Consider the following 9,042-nt stretch of genomic DNA (forward strand, 5'->3'; position numbering starts at 1 on the left):
CTGCTCTCAGGGTGGCGGGACGCTGGGGCCTATCCCAGCAGCCACTGGGCGGCAGGCGGGGAGACACCCGGGACAGGCTGCTGTTAAAGGGATATTTCGGTTTGTAGGGTTTTCATTTATGCACGTCGAGACAGGCAAGCTCGTGGACGCCTTTCTACGTCAGTGTGTGGAGTCTGGAGGCAGGTGGAGCTCCGCTCCTGCCACGCATGTCCACCAGGCTCATCACTACCGCTTCTAAATCCCAATCAGTTTACTGGCATCAAAAGCAACGTGCAGGCACGTGATAACAACGAAATGAGGGCTGCGGCTTCACCAAACACTGCAACACAGACACACACAAACACAGTACAAGATACACACAGATGAAGACCACACACAGTACAAGATACACACACATCAAGACCACACACAGTACAAGATACACACACACACATCAAGACCAAAAGCTAAAAACAAGTTAAAAAAGAGCTGGAGTACAAAATATTTAAAAATATCTACAGACATCCAGTGAGTAGCCAGGTTCAGGTGGGCAGCAGCTTGGGGAAAGAAGCTGTTCTTCAGCCTGGTCATGCGGGCTCTGAGGCTCCTGTAGCGCCTCCCAGAGCGCAGAGGGGAGAACAGTCCATGGTTGGGGTGGGTGGGATCTCTGCTGATGCTCAGACCCCTTCGAAGGCAGCGTTTGTGATAAATGTCTTGTATGGCTGGGAGCTGGGTACCGGTGATACGCTGGGCCGCCTTGACGACCCGCTGCAGAGCTTTCTGGTCTACTGAGGTGCAGTTGCCGTACCACACTGAGATGCAGATGGTCAGGATGCTCTCTATGGTGCAGTGGTAGAAGTTGGTGAGAATTTTGGGGGATAGACGGGCGCTCCTCAGCCTCCTCAGGAAATGCAGGCATTGATGGGCCTTTTTCACAAGGGCCTGGGTGTTTAATGTCCACGAAAGGTCCTCGCTGATGTGGACTCCAAGGGATTTAAAGCTGGAGACACGCTCCACTTCCACCCCATTGATGTGTATGGGGGAGTGGCTGCAGCTTCTAGACCTCCTGAAGTCCACAATCAGCTCCTTCGTCTTCTACACATTGAGGACAAGGTTGTTGGTAGTGCACCATGATGGGAGGTGCTGAATCTCGTCCCTGCAAACCGTCTCGCCACTGTTAGTGATACGGCCTACGACTGTGCTGTCATCCGCAAAACACAAAAAAGGAAATACAGCTTTATGAAGTTGACTGTTACTCGTTAACTTTACGTTAGTTTTTTAACCATTTTTTCATAAGTATATAATAAAATCCTAACAACTGGGTTATTCTATTTTTGGCTTCAGAGAAGCTCTTTGGAGAGGAGGTGCTGATGACCCTGGTAGACATCCCATGTCCAACGTAACATTTTCCCCCCACTGGCCCACAAAACAATGGCCCGGCAGCCAAGAAATGAAAATAACGTTCCGTAAGTTTGGTTATTGATTCATTGTATAAAATATAATGAGTCAATTTTCGACAGGCACTGGTGCAAGTCCACGAATACTGGCTCAAATCCTTCTCTCGGCTTGTTCCCCCTTCCTCATATAGCGTGTCCAGTAAAATACAATCGATTCTTAAATACAACTGATTAATTTTTACAACGTTTTAAGAGTTAACATTATCTTTATAACATTTGTCTGTTTGCCTTCGCCATGCCACATGGGTGATGCACTGGGATCCCCCGTCCACTCCGTTCTTCTGCAGAGGAGCCGCCGTCTTTTCACAAGCGGTGAAAGCTTGGCTGAACTCTCAGTTCACCCTGCCTCAAACTGCACACACACACACACACACATGTAAAACCCCCGGAAACACAACCACCCCTTTAAGGTGGAAATTAATACCCAGATCTTTGTGTGTCTCATGTCTGCCAAGTCACCAGCCAATGCATCCTCTGTTGGAGTGAGTGGTCTAAGAAGGTGCCCAGGCATCTGAAGTGTTCTCGGCTAAATGTCAACTTGTGTTTGGGCCACAACGGATGATGTTTCACAAAAACACAAGAACACAAATACAGACAAGCACACTGAATCCTGGCTTATTGGTCTGCCCTCCAGCCTATGCAAGTGAAATGGGGTAATAGTGTTTCAGCCCCATTTGGGGTCAGCAGTGATGTCAGACAAGGGGGAATTCTGCCTCCAGTTCTCTACAATTTATATATTGATTTGTCCAAGCAGCTGAAAGCCTGAAACACTGGGTGCATGATGGGTAATACCTTGGTGAACCATATCATGTATGCAGATGACCTTGTCCTTCTTAGACCCTGTAGTGCTGGTCTCCAGCAGCTCCTTGATATATTTGTGTGTACGGTGTGCAGCACGATATCAAATACAACGCTAGTAAGAGTGTTGTCATGATCTGCAGAACCAAAGAGGTCAATCATCTAAAACTTACTGGTTTTAAATCGTCTGATAATAATCTTGTTGTGTGTAATAAGGTGAAATATGTTGGACATTATATTACTGAACAAATGACAGACGATGATGATATCTATAGGCAATGCTGCATGATGTACGCACAAGCAAACACTCTGTCATGCAAGTTTAGTATGTGTTCAGTTAGTGGGAAGATGTCTCTGTCCAGAGCATATTGTACACCAATTTATACTGCCCCCTGTGGTCAAACTACATATTGTACACCACTTTATACTGCACCCCTGTGGTCTAACTACATATTGTACACCACTTTATACTGCACACCAGTGGTCAAACTACATATTGTACACCACTTTATACTGCAGACCTGTGGTCAAAGTACATATTGTACACCACTTTATACTGCACACCTGTGGTCAAAGTACATATTGTACACCATTTTATACTGCACGCCTGTGGTATACCACTTTATACTGCACACCTGTGGTCAAACTACACCACTTTATACTGCCCCCCTGTGGTCAAACTACATATTGTCCACCACTCTATACTGTACACCTGTGTCCAAACTATAAAAAAGCAAGTTGACAGAGGCTTCGAGTAGCTTATAATGATGCAGTGAGAATACTACTAAAAGACCTAGATGGTGTAGTGCAAGTGAAATGTTTGTGGCTGCAGGAGTCGGTACCTTTCAGGCTCTTCTAAGAAATCTCATGTATAAAGTTATTTGCCGTCTCAGTGACTCTGATAATGTAATCATCAAGAGTTTAATTAATATAAGACTCAGTACCACACGCTACCAGTCCCAGCAGTGGGACCACTGGTATAGCTGCCTTCTTATAACACACTGACTTGTTCCATTTATGTTATTTACTCTGTGTAGTGTCTAGGGTTTGTCTTTTACCTGTTTGTCTTTGTCCGTTATGGACCCTGAGTCTGCAATGAAGTTTTGAATTGAACTGAATGACGGACGAATGCCCAGTGAGTTTTTAGACCTGGAACAGGAGGTGAGTGTAATGAACTACTTGGCAGAACAGAAAGCCAGCAGTAGCGGTGGTACTGAGGACCTGACTGAGAACCAATGGTGTTGGGAGACTGGTGGGCAATTAATAAGAAATTACCTCATTTTCATTAGAGTAGATAGCCATGATGGTGTATCCTCATCTGCCGTGCTGCTGAGCATGTGGAGTGGAAAGAGGAGAAGTGGTGCGACCAGTTTTGGGGCACATCTGTGGTGAAATGGAGCAGGTGGTTAAAGTGGACCAGAACGATCCGGAACAGTGAGCCAGCATATTCGTTTAACAAGTGAATAAATCTGATTGGCAGTTTCATACATAATAACGTCAAGCGAGTTCATTTTTTGTGTGCGTCAGCCTGGCATCCCTTCCAGCTGACGCCATCAAGAAACCCACTCAACACATGTGACCCCCCCCCCCCACATGCAGCACATTTCCTTTTTACACTCTCATCCCTTCCCTTCAGTGGGATCACGTGTGCGGATGTCGATAAACTTGCAGTCCCGGATGAAGCAGCAATCATTGGCAACGCTGTCTTCGGGAGGGGGGCGGAGTCGGCTTGTGTTCGTCATGTGAATGCGTCTCTGTGTGTGTCGGAAAAACAGTGGTTCGGCTTGGATTCGCCTTGTCACGAAAGTGGGGAGGCGCTTTCCTTCGAGACTGCCGGCCGGAGAGATGCAGTTGGCGAACGCATGCAATACGAGGGTGGGTGTTTGAATTAAAATAGGGATCAATTGGCCACTAAATTGGGAGAAAAAAGGGGAAAATCAGAAATAAATTTAAAAAAAAAAAAAAAAAAAACTTGCAGTCCCGGTACTTATCAGCATCTAGCTCGCAACAGAAGGGGAGTGAGCGCAGGGACGTTTCCAGGATTCAGGGCCCAGACAGCATCCGGATGTTGGCCACTTCAGGCCATGATGCGGCACTGATGGCCTTCTTCTGGCCCTGACAAAAGGATGTGAGCCTTAAGTGGCCCACATGTATAATAGCAAATATGGCCCAATATGCCAAATCAAATGTGGGCCTTTTGTGGCAAAAATGCGGTGCTCTGGGCAACATGTGATCTGGATGTGACCCTGAAGTGGCCCATGTGGTAAATGGTGAATATGGCCCAAATATCACAAAACAAATATGGACCACCTTTGGCAAATATGTGGCACATGCGGCATTGCTATGGCTTGGTTCTGGTCCAGATCTGGCAAACAGGAGCGGACCGCCCAAGTGCCATCATTCCACACGGTATGTGGGCCGGATGAAAGAGTGAGATGGGTCCAGGCCACAGCAATTTTGCTATCTGGGGGCTTAGCCCGGACTTCTGTAGGGGGGTCCGGGGGGATCCTGCCCAGAATTTTCTTTTGATAAACAAGCTCCATTTGGATGCTTTTTTTTTAATGCACTCTGACACCTTATTTACATTCCAAGTACACGTCTTAATCATTGAAAAATTGAAATGTGTACCTCAAAACCTGTTTTTTACTCCTGCTCCAGTAGGAATTTTCATGTACCTTGTGATACACATTACAATGACGTCACCACAAAATTTATATTTTTATGTATTTTTCAAGTCGTCAAAATAATGCCATTTCATTTTTTTTAAAAACTTTTTTGACATAAAAATGATAAAATAAGCTAAAATGAAAACATTTTGGTTATTTCAGCATAACTTTATAAAGGTACACCATGACACTGACCTGTCTATACTTACATTTGCAATTGACAAAATTCATTCCAATGTACAGGTCATCCTCAGAACTGTGGACGTTAACTACTACAGTTATGCAGAGAGCCAATTGTTTTCAACATACACCATTCGCTTTCACTATGACAAAGCAGCACAGCGCCCTCTACTGGAGAAATACTGGTCTATACCAGATGTTCAGACCCTGAGGAGATGGTGGGGCTTTTATTCACATTTACATCCATGTTCACTCTTTGGTAGACTTACAAGAGAGTCAACAACTAGCTGATAAATTCAAGAGTTAACGGGCATTATAGAGCACTAAATAATAATCATTACATAGCACTACATTAAGTAGTAATACACGTCAATTTGCTAAACAGTACTATATATTAGCGCCACATGAAGTAGTAGCAGTAGTACATTTACTATATAACAATCATACCATAGTAGTACTACATGGAGTAGTTGTTGTAGTACATTTTCTACATAGCAATCATATCATACGTAGTAGTACTATATGAAGTAGTACTGGTTCATTTTGTCCATTAAATTTGCACTAAATCCTTTGAGATAAAAATAAAAAAGCACGCAAAAATTTTGGATCTGGTTTGCAAAGACCTTTACTTTAACAAAATGCGGACTCAAACATAAAGCTCACCATTTCCTTTCCTTGGGTTTACTGGTGACGACACGACCAAAGCTGTGCTCATTAGCAGTTGTGATGAAGGATGGCTAGCTCAGGCGGCGCCTCCAACTGGTGGGGAGTATGCGACCACTGCGGCGCACTGGCAAGAACGCAAGGATGCCACCTTCAAAGAGGTTTATTGCTAACAACCGGTGGGCGTGGTTATGAAAATGAAACAAAGTAACCATGGATAACTCATAATAAATACAATAACGTCAACTACAACACTCAAGCTAGCAAGCTAACCTCAGACCGCAGCACCTTAGCTAGCAGAACCTCGGAGCTCGCTAGAAGCACAAGCACACAAGCGGTTAGCTTGCTAGCCCGCTAGCTCGGTGCCTTTAGCGGCGATAAATGAAGCATCTCATTACTGCTCACTCACACTGTAATTAGAGAAACCTCGCAAGGCGACCAAGTTATAGCCAGTAAGTAAACAGCACAACTTACTCTGCTCTGGCCGCACACGAACACAACAACCGGTCTTTCGGGGGGACAAGAGAGGAATATAAATCAAACTCTCCCCTTCACGTCTACGCTACTACCGCGCTATAACCTCGCCATGGGTTTCGGTCCGTCACTTAAAGGGGTCCGACGCGCTCCTGGAGAAGAAGGAAAGTTCCGCCCCACAACGGGAGGCGGCACCAATGGTGACACACACACACACACACGCAACCTTTCTAACGCCAATACGGCGACGCCTTAAGTGAACCGGGGCCTGTACTTTTCATACACTACAGTGGAAAAAACCAAAACCCCAAACCGTCTCTGTTCTGCCCCTACAAAAGGTAGTTTAATGCGTTTAAATGGCTTATCTTGTGTAGTAGCGCCACCCCGCGGAAGTTCATGTGCAAGGTCGTGTCTCGCTTGTTTGAGACGGACTTCAGCGACCAGGCTTCCGGAAGTAGACTCGTGGTTCGCGATGCCATTGGTCATCAGCGCTACAATTTAAACGCCGTTCCTCTACATCCGTGTTTCTCAACCGGGGGTCCGCGGACCCCTAGTGGTCAGTGGTGTAATTGCAAGGGGTCCGTGAAAATAAAATATCTTTAAAAAAAAGATCCTATGACATTTATAGAAATAGGATTATTTTACTCAAACGTGACTGAGACCTTTATCTACCTAAACTATAAAGGGTAACAGGACTTTTATTTTCTCTCATTACATCTGTTTCACAAGTGTAATTTATTGTATTTTAATAAGAGATCTCGCTCCCGTTTGCATTGTTAAAAGTTACTGTATAAAAATTCTGTTGTTACATATATCTGAAAGTTACTGAATACATATTCTGTGTTGTTACATATATCTGAAAGTTACTGAATACATATTCTGTTTTGTTACATATATCTGAAAGTTACTGAATACATATTCTGTTTTGTTACATATATCTGAAAGTTACTGAATACATATTCTGTTTTGTTACATATACTGAAAGTTACTGAATACATATTCTGTGTTGTTACATATATCTGAAAGTTACTGAATACATATTCTGTGTTGTTACATATATCTGAAAGTTACTGAATACATATTCTGTTTCACAAGTGTAATTTATTGTATTTTAATAAGAGATCTCGCTCCCGTTTGCATTGTTAAAAGTTACTGCATAAAAATTCTGTTGTTACATATATCTGAAAGTTACTGAATACATATTCTGTGTTGTTACATATATCTGAAAGTTACTGAATACATATTCTGTTTTGTTACATATATCTGAAAGTTACTGAATACATATTCTGTTTTGTTACATATATCTGAAAGTTACTGAATACATATTCTGTGTTGTTACATATATCTGAAAGTTACTGAATACATATTCTGTTTTGTTACATATATCTGCAATGCAATTTAAAATGCAGTTTCTACTGTTTCTATCAAATTGCAACCCCCCTCCCCCAAGATCAGGTGGAGGGGTCCTCAGGGTAGATCAAAGATACGCAGGGGGTCCAGGACCCCAAAAGGGTTGAGAACCACTGCTCTACATTATGATAGTGTAACCGGTTATTTTCTTGCCCGGTGCGGGATTCGATACGGGGTGTACTGCACCACAAGGCGACATCACTAACCGCTCGGCTAAAGAATCAAACCCGCTAGCTAGGGGCTAACGTGTGTTATTACTAGTTTACAAATTTCCAATGGCGGTCTTATTTATTCTTCATCATGAATAGTGATGTTTCTCTTCCTCTTCTCTGCGCCCCCTCATCCTGTCCGCCCTCTTTAATTCCTGACTCACATGTTTGGCCCCGGCCGGCCGGCTGCAGGAGACAAGGACTAAAAGGACGCCGTTAATCCGGTCAAATCCAGACTAACACTAACACACTAACTAACACACACACACACACACACACACACTAACACACACACACTCTCTCTGAGTAAACTCGGTGGTGAAATCCATCAGGGTTGTTGGTCCGATTGTGTTTCATACACTGAGGTGTATGAACACCACCCACACACACGTGTGGGTGGTGTTCCAGACTCCTGTTTTGGGTGGAGAAAGGTGTGGAAAACGCTGAGCGTGCGCCACGCAGTTGCCTCACCTCTTTTCTCGTGCCCGCCGGCGGTGACCAATTATCGATCAGCCCTTCCCGCCAAACGAATGGGCAGGACGTGACGTCACAACCAGGAAACCTGCCGCACTGGGATTTGTAGTTTCTTCCCTTTTTCTCGCCCACGGTCACGCAGCGTACAGCACAAATAATACGCATGGCTGTGGCATCTCATGTCTACAGCCAGCTCTGCACCAAAACTAGACCCGAACCCCAAAACATATCCAGTAGTGTAGTGTCTCCACATCTGGCTGTGTGTGTGTGTGTGTGTGTGTGTGTGTGTGTGTGTGTGTGTGTGTGTGTGTGTGTGTGTGTGTGTGTGTGTGTGTGTGTGTACATGTTTAACTATCCTAATGTGGACCAAACGTCCTCATTAGGATAGCAAAACCAGAAACCACCTACCTTGTGTGGCCCTTTTAGAGGTCCTCACAAGGAAAAGGGTCTATTTTAGGGTTAGGACTTGGTTTTAGGGTTAAGGTTAGAATTACGGTTAGGTTAACGTTAGGGTAAGGGTTAGGTTAAGGTTAGGGTTAGGGTAAGGGTTAGGGTTAGGTTAAGGTTAGGGTAAGGGTTAGAGTTAGGTTAAGGTTAAGGTTAGGGTAAGGGTTAGTTAGGGTTAGGGTAAGGATTAAAGTTAAGGTTAGGGTTAGGGTTAGAGTTAGGTTAAGGTTAAGGTTAGGGTTAAGGTTAGGGTAAGGGTTAGGGTTAAGGTTACGGTTAGGGTTA

Source organism: Lampris incognitus, chromosome 10 (assembly GCF_029633865.1).
Source record: "Lampris incognitus isolate fLamInc1 chromosome 10, fLamInc1.hap2, whole genome shotgun sequence".
Classification (NCBI taxonomy): Eukaryota; Metazoa; Chordata; class Actinopteri; order Lampriformes; family Lampridae; genus Lampris; species Lampris incognitus.